Source organism: Macrotis lagotis, chromosome 2, assembly GCF_037893015.1.
Source record: "Macrotis lagotis isolate mMagLag1 chromosome 2, bilby.v1.9.chrom.fasta, whole genome shotgun sequence".
Taxonomy (NCBI): Eukaryota; Metazoa; Chordata; class Mammalia; order Peramelemorphia; family Peramelidae; genus Macrotis; species Macrotis lagotis.
The window spans coordinates 18,581,315-18,597,223 of NC_133659.1; the positions used below are offsets into that span (position 1 = coordinate 18,581,315).

At 34.9% G+C, this 15,909-nt stretch overlaps 1 pseudogene; it reads left to right on the plus strand.

The window, feature by feature from the left end:
• The first annotated feature begins 1,020 nt into the window (after positions 1–1,020).
• The window catches only part of LOC141512399 (cytochrome P450 2J2-like), a 47,541-nt pseudogene continuing 32,652 nt past the window's right edge, over positions 1,021–15,909 (plus strand).

Below are 15,909 nucleotides of genomic sequence, written 5' to 3' on the forward strand. Positions count from 1 at the left end.
AGTTCTCAATTCAAGATATCATGGAGGAACTTCGGAAAAAAAATTTTTTCACCTGGGTAAAAGGGGCGTATCACCCAGTGAAGAAGGAAATTTTATTTCCATTACATTGGAATTTCATTGCAATTTAATCCAAATGTGTATGAATTTTATTCAAACTATTCCAATTATTGCAGAATTTTATACTTGTCTGCTCCAGTTTATTTCAATTATAAGGGAATATTATTTCAAATATTCCAAGTATATTGGGATATTTTTAACATTATTCCAATTTATATTTGAATTTTATTCTAATGCATTTCAATTATATTCAATTTCATTTTAGCTGATTCTAATTCTATCAGAATTATATTCTAATTATCCCAATTTGTTCCAAATCTATTGGAATTTTATTCTAATAGTCTAAAAAAGTCAACATTATTTTCTCCCATTGACATTCATAGATATGGTGGAATCTATTCACACAACCCTCTGGGATTACCAAATTCCAGGCTTTGAGCTCCTCTACATTAGTTCCCAAGTTCCATTTGGAGGCAGCTTGAAAAGGGGAGAAGAGGGTTAACAAGCCAGCATGGGGCTCCAGTGAAGGGTGTGAAACTTATAAACAGTGAGGGGACCTTGTCAGTTCCTGGACTCCCTGGACCTCAGCTAACCTCTCTCCTAAACAAGGGGGTTCATTCAGGGTCTCTTCTAGCCTTGTGATTTGGATTCCATTAGTTGGGGCTGTGTATGAGTGGAACCTTTTCACAGCACTCTGGTCAAATTATCTCTTTGGTTGCCGGCAGACAAGCCCAATCTTCTTTTCTGGTGGGGATGGTAGCAGAAGCTCATTTATTCCCGGGAGGCAGGCCCTTGCAGAGGGCAGAGGGCCTGGTCTCAGAGGGGAAGTTGGCATTCCCTGGCTGGTGTATAAAACCAGCCTGAGCTCTGACTCATGTGAAATTTGCTCCCATTGGCCCATAGCAGTTGTTGTTGCTGCAGGAACAGGAAGAGGGAGGAGGAATTCAACTTGGGTGGCCTCGGTGTCAGAACTGGGGAAGGATGAAGCTCTCTCTGGGAAAGGTGCTCCCTTCCCTTTGGGAGGCAGCCCCTCTGCAGACCCTCCTCCTCCTCTCAGTCATGCTCCTGATCCTGGCACAGTATCTTCAGAAGAAGAAACAGCATCGAAATTATCCTCCAAGCCCTCCTGGGCTACCCATATTGGGCAACATCTTCCAGATGGACTTTAAAAACCCCAAAATGAGCATCCAAAAGGTAAAGAGTGACATGGGACCTGGGACCTTGGATAATGTACTGGATGGGGCAGCTGCAAGCCTGGATGTCCATCTCTACTTTGTCCCTATCTGGGAAGCAGCCTCTTACAAAGGAGGACCATCCCATTTAAGGCTTAGAGGACCTGGGTTCACATCTTCTTCTGATCTATGGGATCTGGTCATCACTAATGGAATGTGTCATTGTGGTGTTTCATTTTATATGCTGGTCAGGATTAAGTGACCCCTGAGGTCCCTCCTGACTCCATTTCTGAGATTCTGACCCAATGGGATAATTGTGAAGGGCTTTAAACAATGATTTTATTATAAAATGGCAGCTATCATTATTTTTGTTACTGTTGCTATCTAAAAGGGACAGGTGACTCCCTCAGAGAATGTCGTTTGCTGTTTTGTAGCCACAATTCTGTTTCATTAATTAATAGACTGACTGGCACAAGTTGCATAGGCAGCCTCTGAGCTCTTTTCAAACTCCACATTTCAAGTTTTAGTTGAGGCCATTGAATTTTAGTTAAAAATATTTTGGATCACTGTTTTATTATAATTGGTTTCTTTTATAATTTAATTTTTTTTATTTTATGCATAGAAAAGCTTTCTTCTGAGAAGTGACCCATAGGATTCACCAGAATAAGAAAGGAACAACAAAAACAATAGCAACCCACTACACACACACACACACACACACACACACACACACACACACACATACACACACACACACGGTTAATATTCGAGGTCCATACACTGACCTTAAGGCTTTGGACAAATGATGTCAGGTCACTGATATTTATTGACTTTATTAGTCAATTCTGGGTCTAAATAATATGTTGTCACCACCCCGGAAGTGGGTTTTTTTCCCCTATTAAGTTCACCAAACAGTAACAATGAGTTTTTTAATCTACCATATCACACTTCTGGCTCAAATGAGGTCAAACCTATTCCACATCCTATAAGCAATGTTTCACCTTTTTGGTGATCTGCCACTCATACTGGTGAAACCAGTGGATATCCACCCAGAATCATGGTTGTAAATATATAACATAGGATTATAAACAAACTGATTATAATGAAGTGCAGTTGTAAAAATTTAAAGAAAACAAAATTGCCAATTTTTTTCAGATCAAGTGCAGTTGTGAAATTATTTTTTGTACATTAGTGTGAGATGTTACATATATATATATATATATAAATATATATATATATATATATATATATATATATATATATATCCTTTTTGAATTTCACCCCACTGAAAATATTTCTTAATTGACACCATGACCCAGTTACCCTTCTTCACTTAGTATCGATTTCCAGAGGAGCACCCATCTGTCTCTTTATCCAAGTCATTGATGAAATGTTGGACAGCCCAAGGTCAAGCCTAGATTCAGGACTGACCATTTGCCTCAGACATTTTAAGGTTAAGTGCCTTGCCCAGAGTCATTCAGCTGCCAGGAGTCAGGGGTAGGACATGAACTCAGGTTTTTATGGTGCTGATGGTATATCTTTATGTGGAATCCCAAGCTGCCTCCCAGGTTAGATTGAGATAGCCCTTGTTCATTTGTTAAGAATGTTGCATGCCTTAATCCATTTGATCCTCAACACATCCCTTTGAGAGAGTTACTACATTTGCAGAAGCTAAATATTGGAAAAAGATTCAACAACTGGTTCCTAACAGAAGTCAAATAGGATCTGAACCCATTAGACCATATCACATCATGCCCTTCATTTCATGGTTTTTTGAAGTTTGAATATCCCTGGTTCCTGAAAATAGTCAACATATGCTATCAACCTGAGGTTCTCCACTGTCTCAGGTCCTTGAATCAAAAGAGCATCCTTCTCTGGTCCTACCAAGCTTTAATGATTTCACATAACAGTGTGGTGACAGACTCTTGGGGTAAAGGTCAAAGGTAAAGGTAAAGGTCAAGGTCAAACCTTATCAGAGAAGCTGAAGACCAAGTTGGTGGTAGTATTGTTTGATGTCTCCTTTAATCTCTTTCAGAGATCATCTACTGAATTTGGAAAGGGCAGTGATCAGAGAAAAAAGATCCAATCAATCAATTAATTAATATGCTTACATTTTATAAGTACCTGCTAAGATACTATTCTTGATGCTGGGGATTAAGAAAGAAAAGAAATATAACTACCCCTCCTCTCTGTGAGTTTACATCTAACTCAATGCAATGAAAATACTAATGGATCAAACAGTTGACCTCTAAGTCTTAATTGTGAATTAATCTGAGTTGCTCTTTGCATATATTCCTAGCCCAGCATGTTACCTTGAATGTAGCAGCCATTTCAGAGACTGAAATACACTCCCCTTTCTCCTGAACTTTTTGAAATTCCCAGGTTCCATCAAAGCTCAGCTTCAGAGAGCCATGATCCCTCCCTTCCTGATCCCTCCCAGCTTCTAGTCTTCTGGAAATCAAGTAGAAGTTTTTATTTGAATGTATTTTGTATTTATTTATATATGCACAGAGCATTTCTTTCCTTTTTTCTTTTTAAAAATTTTTAAATTTATTTTGTTTTATTTTATTTATACATTTTATATATTTATATATAAAATGTTATATATATATATTTATATATTTTATTTAATTTATTTTAAATTTTAAATTTATTTATTTATTTTCATCCATATGCATGTGCAGGGAATTTAAACCCTAACCCAAAATGACTGCTTGGAGTCCTCTCAAAGTGGCAGCAAAGGGTTCAAATTCAATTCCGTTCTTGCAAGAAGCGGGGCAGTTCCTAACTCCATGAGAGAGAGAGCAGGAAAAGCTGAATTACAGAAGCTGAAGCTGGGTTAAAAAAAAAACCCACAAAAACCACAGCCCATTTCTGCCGACCCTAACAACAAATGGTCAGACTTGAGGGGTTGTACCTAAGCTTTCCCAGGAAAGTTAGTCTTTGTTTACATCTTATAAGGTTAGGGTAACATCATTTTTGTAGTCAGAGATCCGGGTTCTCATGCTCACCTGATTCTTGAGAAATAGAAACTGAGGCCTATGGCTTAGACTAATTTAACACTATGTTTCTGAAAAGTCACCACTTATGCCCCTTACATGCACATGTATATTTTTAATTACAAAATTTCCTTCCACCCTCCCTTCCCACCCCGCCTCCCCTCAGAGGCTAACAGTCAGATTAGCATTGTACATATTTTGATAAACATTTACAAATTAGTAATTTTCAGTATAAGGAATTAGGATTAAGGGAAAATGATAATTTTTATGAAGTGTTCAAAGATTCAGAAGGGTACGTGTTCTGTTTTGTTTTGCTTTTCTTCTTCTGGATGGGATAATATAATCCATAGCTGATTTAATACAGTCATCCTAGCTCTCTGAGCACTGAGAGAGCTCTTTCCATCAGGGTTGATCATCTCACAATATTGTTGTTGATGTGGACATTGTTCTCTTGGTTCCACTCCTCAGAAGCATTTTTTTTTCTAGGTTGGTTCCTCAAGGGAAGGAACCATCTGTGACTTTCTGCTCAGCTCTTAGCACAGCACTTGAGCTATAGTTGGAGGACCCAGTGATTGTTTGGGTGAACTCATCTGAAGTCAATGGAATTGGATGAGACCCAACTGAGAGGATTCCATTGGAATAATTTTTACATTGCTAGAATATCATCTGATAATAGTACAGACGTAAAAATACCTTGAAAGACAATGGAAGTTTGCAACTTAAAATGAATTCTTTTTCAGCTTTCCAAGAAATAAGGAAATGTTTTCCGCATGCATATGGGCAGTGCAAGTCTTATAACAGTAACTGGATTGCCACTAATCAAAGAAGTCCTCGTCAACCAAGAGCAGGTGTTTATTGATCGACCCGAATTTCCTATCCAAACCCATGTCATGAAATCACTTGGTGAGTTTTTTAAAATTATGATGAATGTTTTTCATGTCCAGGTTTCTTTAAAAGATATATTTGATTCCTGTTCTTTATCTTTTTTGAAGAATTCCAACCCATTATAAAGGTCTTTTGACAGCAAAAAATATAGAGAAAAACAAATTCTTTGAAGTTTCCTTTCTTCATATCTTGGGGGGGCGGGAAATAGGACTAAGGGAGAGAACAATGAGAATGGTATAGGATAGAATCAGTTGAAGGAGTTGAATGTTTTAATTTAAGAATGAGAAGACTCAGTTTGGGGGGTGGGGCGAGTTCCAAAAATGAATGTGTCCCAATTTTTCCAATACTCCTCCATGCCCTGCCACCCTTCCCTTCAATCATTTTATTTTAGATTTTTTTTGCAAGGCAAATGGGGTTAAGTGGCTTGCCCAAGGCCACACAGCTAAGCAATTATTAAATGCTTGAGACTGGATTTGAACCCAGGTACTCCTGACTCCAGGGCCGGTGCTTTATCCACTGCCACCTAGCCACCCCCTCCCTTCAATCATTTTAGCCTACCTGGTAGGTACAAAATGAACTCTTAAGGTTATTTTAATCTTCATTTCTCTAATAAATAATGATTCATGGCATTTTGTCTATGACTATTAATTATTTTGATTTTTTCATTGAAAAACATTCTGTTGGGGAATGATTCATTCTTTTGCATTTGATAAAGTTCTTTCTATATTTTAGATAGGAGCCCTTTATCTGATAAACTATCCATAATTTCTCCCAAAATTTCTGTTTTCCTTCTGAGCTACATTGGTTTTACTTTGACTAAACTTTTGAATTAAATGTAGTCAAATTTATTCATTTTCACTTAACTATATAAATAGTTCACCTATCCATAAGACTGATAAATAATATCTTCCATGTTTTTCTAACTTTCTTGTAAAATTTCACAACTAAGTCATATATCCATTCTGACTTTATCTTTGTAAATGATAGGAGATGTTGGTCCATCTTCAGTTTCTGTCATACTGCTTTCCAGTTATCCCAACAATCTTTATCAAATGATGAATTCTTATCCCACAATCTAAGTGTTTATAATCATCAACTATAAGTATATGATAATTACGTGCTGCTGTAAATTATATGTTTTCCTTTCCATTGAGCTACCTTTCTACTGCTTATCCAATACCAGATAGTTTTGCTCATTTCTACCTTATAATACAATTTAAGATCTGGCACTACTAAACTTCCTTCCCTTATACTTTTTTTTTTACTTTTTTTCCTTCAATAGCCTCAGCTTCTTTTGTATATTTTTCCAGGGGAATTTTGCTACTATTTTCTAATTCAGTAAAATATTTTTTGGTAATTTAATTGGGATGGCATTGAATGTATAAATTATGCTGGGTAAATATTCATTTTTATTGTACTAGCCCAGCTTACCAATTCATTACTATCTCTCTAATTATTTGAATCTGATTTTATTTTTATAAAAAAAAGTTTTTTGAGAGAATTCTGAGAAGATGGTGGTATAAGTTGGAAAACTCTTGGCTCTTCAAATTTCCTCCACAAAAACAAAACAAAACTATATTACCTCAGAGCTGCAGAAATAAATATAGGTTGAAACAGTTGTTCTCCAGATACAACTTGAGAAAACTCCCAGCCAAGACCTGACCCCAAGAGCAGAAGTGATGTAGAAATACCTCAAGGACGACTTTGTGGAATTAGCAAAAATAATCCCTAGGGGCACCTGGGATTGGGAGGTATCCTCAGCCTTAGAAACTTCACAGTGTGGGATCCTAAGGTTGGGCAGACTGAAGGGCCTTCTACTTTTGAGGACTACCAAGCACAGGTATCCTGATCAAACAAGTCCTGCACTGTACTTTCAATCCCAGGGGAAAGAGGCTAGCACACTTTGAATCAATGTAAGTAGCAGAGGAGCAGGATCCTTGCTGGCTCCTGAGGTTTGAGACACTATTCCCCATACCTCTGGTTTAGAATTTGATAAAAGCAATTAAAATAATAACAAGAAAAAAGCAATTAAATAAAAATGAATAAACAAGGGAGAAAGCACTCATCTATAGATAGCTACCATGACACAACAAAAGATCTGGATCCATATTAGGAGAAAGATTGGGAGTTAAAGAAGCTTCTCCTTTTTATTTTTTTTCCTACTTTTTTCTTTTAATTAACTGATCTTATTTGATTGTTTTTAATGTATAAAATCTTGTCTTCCCCATCTTTAGGATCCAAGCCTAAACTGGTACTGATTTTTTAGGCAACTGGCATGCATTGCTTAAAAAATAGATACCATGGGGCAGCTAGGTGGTGCAATGGATAAGAGCACTGGCCCTGGAGTCAGGATCACCTGAGTTCAAATCCAGCCTCAGACATTTAATAATTACCTAGCTGTGTGGCCTCGGGAAAGCCACTTCAACCCATTGCCTTGAAAAAAAAATCATCATCATCAAGAAATAGATATCAGAGGATCCAACATTTTATTTTCCTCAGTCACTTCATCTTTCATATACTACAAGGAGACAGCAAAGGAATGAGCAGAAGGGGAGAGCAAGGACCGTCTTTTTTCCTTTCTAACCCCTTCCACCTTTACTCCTTGTCTGATCACGGACTTTAGTTCTGGGCAGACACTTAGGATCATAGATTGAAAGTGAAAGGTTGCTTAGCCTTTTCCTAACAGATAAGGAAATTAAGGTCTAAACAGGTTAAATACTTGTCCAAGATTACATAGGTACCAAGTGAAAGAGCCAGGATTTCAACCCAGATCCTGTAATCCTAAATCTGTCATCTTTCTGATGCACGACAATGCATTTACTATTATTTCCCTGGGGCGAGTAACAGGCAACACACCTTGGGCTGGTATGGGAAACAGAAGGAGAAATCAAGGTTTTTCTTTTTAAACAGAAATTCCTGCTTCAAACCACCTGTCCCCCTTTTTTCACCCCTTGGCTCTGTTCCTGGGATGGTATCTTTCAAACACATCTGTGAAATCATTTGGTCGGGTGCTGCCAAGGCAACCACAGTTGGACTTGAAATTCAGTAAATCTTGGAGTTTTTTAGGAGTGAATTAATTAAATAGTTGGTCAAAAATAACAGGTTAATTTTGAAGTTTTGATCCTTGACAGAAAAAAAGGTTCCTTATCTCTACTTTAGAACCATAGCAAGGTAAACAGAGAATTCTCATTTGTAGAGAGTATTATAGTTTTCAAAGCAGGTTGTCTCATTTGATTAACCATAACCTTTTGAGGGCAAATAGCATTGAAATTCATAGTGACTGACTTGGCAATTGGCACAGTAGGGATTGTAATCGAAGTTCCCCAATCTTCTACTCCATGGTTAATCAGTACTTTCCTTAGCAAGGCTTTGTTTCTCAAAAGGCAATTGACTCAGTCTCAAAGGTCTTTATTTGACTTTGAGATGTGGTTCATATTTCTCTCTTTCTCTCAGTTCTGATTGTCCAATATTGTTAAATTCATCAAAAACAAGTTTGCTGAATTGGGTTATACACATCCAGGACCAGGTGAATTAGTTTAGGGTGGGAGATGGGCAAGGTAGATGCCTAATAAGCATAATTATAGGGCATCATTTTTTATTAAAAGAGAAGAAGTCATAGGGTCATAGATTTAGAGGTAGAGAGGACATTTAGAGGTTATTGATTCCATCTCTCTCATTTTAAGGAAACCAAGGTCAAGAGAGGTTAAATGACTTGGACAAAATCACACAGGATTTGAACCCATATCTTCCTGACTCAACTCCCAGTGCATTAACAACTATTCCATACTATATGACAGAGTTCTCAACAGAGATAAGACAGAAGGAAATATATGGAATGGAGAAAGTGCTGGACTGGAAATTTTCTAGACTTTGTTTCCATTTATAGTCATATATGATCACAGGCAAGTACTTGCCTTCATCATCTTGGTTTCTTTACCTGAAAAATGGAGGAGTTGAAATAACATGGAATAGTGAAGAGTCAGAGGACCTGAATTTAAATCCTACCTTTGGCGCTTTCTCCTATGAGATATTAGCTTAGACACTTAACCTCTTTATTATAAACTCTGTTTTCTCACTTGTCAAATGAAGGGGCCAGATTGCAAGGTTGCTGAATCCTGTTGGACTCTATCTCTCCCAGTTCAAGAACAGCAGTAAGAAATGCTTATTATGTGTCCCTCAGTATCCATTGTTTTTCTCCTGCTCTCAGCCAATGGCAGTGCATTGTTTATCCTTACAGCAAATTAAGATTCTCCTTTTGTCACCAAATCCCAGCAACCTGGAACACAGATTACAGGGTATGGAGTGGGAAACCCCAATCTTCTACCCAGTCTTAGCCATGAATAATCAGGAGCCCTCTTCCTTGGGAGGGCTCTCTCTCTCTCTTCTCTCTCTCTCTCTCTCTCTCTCTCTCTCTCTCTCTCTCTCTCTCTCTCTCTCTCTCGGATTTTCCGTCACCTGTAGCATCCATTTCTTGGCTCTTCTACTTCATAGGATCAATCAGGTTGTTCTCAAAATCCTTAAAGGCAGGACAGAGTTTGTCTGCTCAGCAGTTAGCATGCTTACTCCACACTGATGCCATTCACTAGCACTGACCTCAAAGTAAAGTTGGCTTTTCTCTTTACACCATCTAGTGCTTTGTTCTGGAACATTGCTAGTCATCCAATTCAATCTTGTTGCCCAATAGCACCATGGGGAAAATTTGCCCTGTGGATACTGTTTCCTGAAGAATGCCTCCCCCTCCAGGAATTCAGGGTATGAACAGAATCTTGGTCTCTGATATCAAAGGCTCTTGTAGAAACTGGATACCATGAAGCAGAATCTCTCCTGGCTTCCAGGGTCCCATGGCTGTAAGTTCAAGATTGTGTTGCGAATTGGCCAAGGTCACATAGCTAGTAAGAGTCAAGTGTCTGACGCTGGATTCAAACTCCTATGCTAACTCCGAGGTCAGTGCTCTATCCACTGTACCACCTAACTGCCCCTATGAAAGATAGGTTAGTGCTGAAGCTCAATGTATGGTATGAGTCTAAAAAAATAAATTGCAGTAGGATCAAATGGATCAATTATCTCATGCAAATGATGCATAAAAAGGGGAAAGATGTTGCAAAAGCTAATGGGGAGAAGGCAAGTAGTGCTGAAACCCAACTGTCATTGGGAAAAAGAGGATCACCATATATATCTAAATTCAAAAAAGAAAAAGAGGGTAAGGGGGAGGCATTGATGAAGGGCTGGATAGGTAAAGAAATAGGAGGGACAGGTAGTGGATAAAAGTAAAGCAAAGGGGAGAGAAATGATAGGAATAGGGTGCAAAAGAAAGTGAAGAAAAAGAGGAAAGAGGAAAATATAAGACAAGTTATAGTTTAGAAGGTGGGATGAATTTTTCTATAGGGTAGAAACTGATAGTTGAGTAAAACTTTAAATTCAACTCTATGGTGTTTCCAAAAATGCTATTAAAATGAAAGATAAACATACACACATGAGGTCAGACATAAAATTTATTATGTTAAAAAAAGGCAGGAGTAGAATGCATGATCTCAGACAATATTAAAGCTAAAATAAATTTAATCAAAAGAAAAATAGGGAAACTATACTATATGTCATCAATTCTATTCAATAATTTTTTAGATTATACTAGATCATATAAAATACCTCAGAGAATGTCTATCAAAACAGACACAGGAATCACATGAATGTAAACATAAAACACTTTTTATATAAAGATTTAAATAATTGAAATTGTATTTACTGTTCATAGATATGTAAAACAAATATAATAAAAGATGAATTTTACTTAATCTATATAATGTCATACAAATTAAATGACTAAAAATTATCATTCTGAGTTAGAAAAAATAATAAAGTTTATTTGTAACAATAAAGGGTCAGAAACTTCAGAGAACAGGGAAAAAAAGATATAAAGGAAATAATTCCAGTCATTTCATACATGTAACCATATTATAAATTGAGAGCATTATTGAAATATAAAATTGATCATTTGATTGTTTTAAATAAAAGTTTTCTTGTAAAAATAAAATGTATGCACCTAAGTTGCATAAATAGAAAATTGGGAAGATGCTTTCATAGAAATAGAATCTGGTTGCGTTAGAATATTGCTACGGTTTAGAAAATAATTAATTCAGAAAAGTTTGGAAATACTTGGATTTATGGAGGATACTATCTGACTTCAGAAAACCAGATAACAAATGAAGAGAAGTGTGATACAGGCTTACATATGTATATATGTGTGTGTGTGTGTGTGTGTGTGTGTGTGTGTGTGTGTGTGTGTGTGTTTGATAATAATTACCTAGGCAGATATGGTGTTTATGTTTTTTTTTGCAAGGCAGTGGGGTTAAGTGGCTTGCCCACGGCCACACAGCTAGGTAATTTTTAAGTGTCTGAAGCCGGATTTGAACTCAGGTACTCCTGACTCCAGGGCCAGTGCTCTATCCACTACATCACCTAGCTGCCCAGTGTTTATGTTTTGATGATGATGTTTGTCCTTCATTCTCAAAGAATACCTTGACAAGAGGGAAATGATACCATGACAAGCACATGACTGATGGGGCAATGTGCTAATCCCCCAGCCTCATGTTCTCCTCCATAGCCATCTGGATCCAGTAACCAGATATGAATCAGGATGACTGGAGATGGTCCTGGATGTGAGGCAATCAGGGTAAAGTGACTTATCCAAAGTCACATAGCTAGTAAATGTCAAGTGTGAGGCTGGATTTGAGCTCCCAACCTCCTCACTCCAAGGTCAGTGCTCTATTCACTGCTACCTAACTACCCGTATAAACATTCATGTACATATTCTTCTATATACACATAAGAACATGCAATTATCCCTATAAAAATGTATAGAAATATATAAAAAGTGCACAGCAGAGCACAACAGAAAACCCATAAGGAAAACTGGACAGATTTGAATACAATGAGCAGCATTTACTATTCAGGCTTTCTTGAAAATTTAGATTTTATATTAAATCCTTTCCTATATTCTGCTGTGTACATGATAATGTTTTGTTTTTCTTTTCTTATTGTTCAATTAAGTTTAAAATGTTTTTGAAAAAGTAAAAATATTTTTTATACTTCCTATGTGTGTTGTTTGGAAGGTGGTCTCCCAAATATTTTATACTGTCTAGAGTTATTTTAAGTAGGGTATTTTTAAACTATATCCCATTGTAGAGTTTTGATTATGATATATATATATATATATATATGAGATATATGATTATGATATATATTTTATATTTATGAAGGCTGACAATTCATATCCTATTACTCTAATAAAATTATTGTTTCAACAAATCCTTGAGTCTTTGGGATTTTCTAAGTGTCTGAGTCAATCACGTTCTTTTTCTTCTCTTGTTGTTATTGCTAGATTGTCCAATAATATTTGTGACAGTGGGCTTCTTTGTTTGACCTATAATCTTACTGGGAAGACTTCTACTTTACAATATATAGTATAAATCATGCCTGCTGTTAGTTTTAGATGATTTTTTTTTATCAATTCAAGGAAAAGTCCATTTATATCGATATGTTCAGGAGTTTTGAGCAGAAAATGAAAGCTGTACTTTATCAGGAATCTTTTCTGCATGTAACGATGACTTGTTTAACTTTTATTAGTGATGTAATAAATTATGTTATTTATTTTCCTCATTTTAGACAGTCACTATATTTCTGGTATAAATCCCACTTGATCATAATGTATAATTATATAATGTATTGTTGTAATGTTTTAGTTAGAATTTTATTAATATTTTTGAAATTTTACTAGAATTTTCTTTTTTCTTAGGTTTATTTTTTTTTTTGCAAGGCAGACGGGGTTAAGTGGCTTGCCCAAGGCCACACAGCTAGGTAATTATTAAGTGTCTGAGACCGGATTTGATCCCAGGTACTACTGACTCTAGGGCCGGTGCTTTATCCACTATGCCACCTAGCCACCCCTAGAATTTTCTTATCATTTACTCTTCCTGGTTTAGATATCACTATCATTTTTGTTTCACTATCTATCATTTCAAATAATTGATTTAATAGTGGAATAAGTTGATCTTTAATTGTTTTAGGGAAAATTTTTTTTTAAAAAATGAATGTTTTAGAGAATTCACTTGCAAATTAAACTGGTTTAGTGCTATGCTTTTAAGAAATTCAATTATAGTCTGCACAATTTCTTTTCCTTTAATAGGTTTATATAGCTATTCTATTTCCTCTTCTGCTAATTTAGGAAACTTATAGTTTTATAAATATTTTCCATTTTACTTCAATTGATAAATTTAATGGCATATAATTGTGCAAAATAACTCCTTACAATTGCTTTAATTTCATCTTTGTTAGCAAATATATTCATCCTTTTTTATTTTTATACTAGTGATTTGGTTTTGATCTCTATCACTGATATTAAGTAAATTTTTCTTTCCTTTTTATAGAACCAAAGCGTAGTTTTAATTATTAGCTCAATGACTTTTCTCTGAATTTTATTAAACTCACTTTTAATTTTGAGGATTTACAACTTAATATTTAACTGGGAATTTTTAATTTGGTCTTTTTCTAGTTTATTTCAAATTACATACTAATTCCTTAGTCTGCCCTTTCTCTAGTTTATAGATGTGAGTAGTTAGAAATTTGAATTTTCTTTTAATCTAAACCTCTATTATAATTTGCTGTATTCAGTAGGTTTTGATTTTAACGTCATTCTCTTTAAGAATAATTATTTCTATCATGTGTCTAAGTTGTTAATGCTTTAAGTTTTGACTATTTAATCTCCAAAGTGTTTTTAATCCATCTTTCATTGGCTACTTATTAAATATAATTTTATTGCATTATGATCTGAAAAGGATATTTTTAATAATTCTGATTTGTTGCTTTTAAATATATTTTTATTTTTAATAAATTTGTTTCTTTTTGAAATACATGTAAAGACATTTTTCACAAATCATTTTTGTAAGATTTTGAATTTCACATTTTTCTCTCTTCTTCCCTTCCCTCCCCACTCACCTTGTCAGAGAGTAATCTAATATAGGTTATACATATTTAACTATTTTAAGCATATTTACATATTACTCATATGGTGAAAGGAGAATCATAAAAAAATAGTCAGATTCAATTATTTAAATCTAATTTTATTTGTGTGAAAAGTGTTTTATAATTGTTTTTATTTAGTTTCTTAGTTTGCCTTGGACAGGTAGATTCCCAAGTGTTTTATATTGTCTACAATTACTTTAAATGGAATTTCTCTTTCTAACTCTTACTATTTTACTTTTTTGGTAATATATAGAAATGCTGATGATTTGTACAGATTTATTTATATTATGCAAATTTTCTAAAGTTGCTAATTGGTTAATGTAGTGTATTAGTTGATTTTCTATTATTCTCTACTGAACACATTATCATATCATCCACAAAGATTGAGAGCTTTCTTTCTTCATTGTCTATTCTAATCCCTTAAATTTCTTTTTCTTCTCATTGTTAAAGCTATTTCTTTTTTATTTTTTAATTTAATTTTTTTTCAAGGCAATGGGGTTAAGCGACTTGCTGAAGGCTCACACAGCTAGGTAATTATTAAGTATCTGAGACCAAGTTTGAACACAGATCCTCCTGACTCCAGAGATGGTGCTCTATCCCCTGTGCCACCTAGCTGTCCCTAAAGCTAACATTTCTCAAAGAATATTGAATAATAGTGGATATGAGATATCTTTGTTTGACCCTTGATCTTACGGGGAGTGCTTCCAGCTTATCTCTATTACATATAATGCCTGCTGATAGTTTTAGATAGATACAGCTTATCATTTTAAGGAAAACCCCCATTTATGCCTATGTTCTCTAGTGTTTTTATTAGGAACGAATGCTCCATTTTATCAGACCTTTCCAGTATCTGTTGAAATAATTCTACGATATTTGTAAGTTTTGTTATTGGCATGGTCAATTCTGCTGACAGTTTTCCTAATATTGAACTACCACCACATTCCTGGTATAAATCTACCTGATCATGGTGTATTATTCTGGTGATAACTTGCTGAAAGCACTTTGTCAATATTTTATTTAAAATTTTTGCATCAATATTCACTGGGGTGATTGGTCTATAATTTTCCTTCTCTGCCTTGACTCTTCCTGACTTAGATATTAGCACCACATTGATGTCATAGAAGGAATTTGTTACAACACATTTTTCCACCTATTTTTTCAGATAGTTTAAATAAAATTGGAATTAATTTTTTTTAATATTTGGTAGAATTTATATGTGAATCCATCTGATCCAAGAGATTTTTTTCTTGGAAAATTCACTCCCTGATGGCTTGTTCAATGTCTTTTTATGAAATGGAGTTATTTAAATACTTAATTTTCTTTTCTATTTAAAATGAGTCAATTAATATTTTTGAAAATATTCTTCCATTTCACTCACATTGTCTGATTGATGTACAGTTATGAAAAACAGTTCTAAATTATTACTTTAATTTCCTTCTCATTGGTTGTGAATTCACCAATTTTAATTTTTGATACTGGTAATTTATTTTACTTCTTTCCTTTTTTAAATTAAACTAACCAAAGGCTTATCTATTTTATTGTTTTATAAAGCCATCTCTTAGTTTTATTTATTACTTTAATAGTTTTCTTCCAGTTTTATTAATCTCTACTTTGATTTTCATAATTTCAAATTTGTATTTAATTTGGGATTTTTAATTTGTCCTTTTCTCTACCTTTTTTAATTGCATGCCCATTTCAACTGATCTCCTCTTTCTCTATTTTATGAATGTAAAATTTTAGAAATATACAATTGCCTCTAATAACAAGTTTTGGCATGT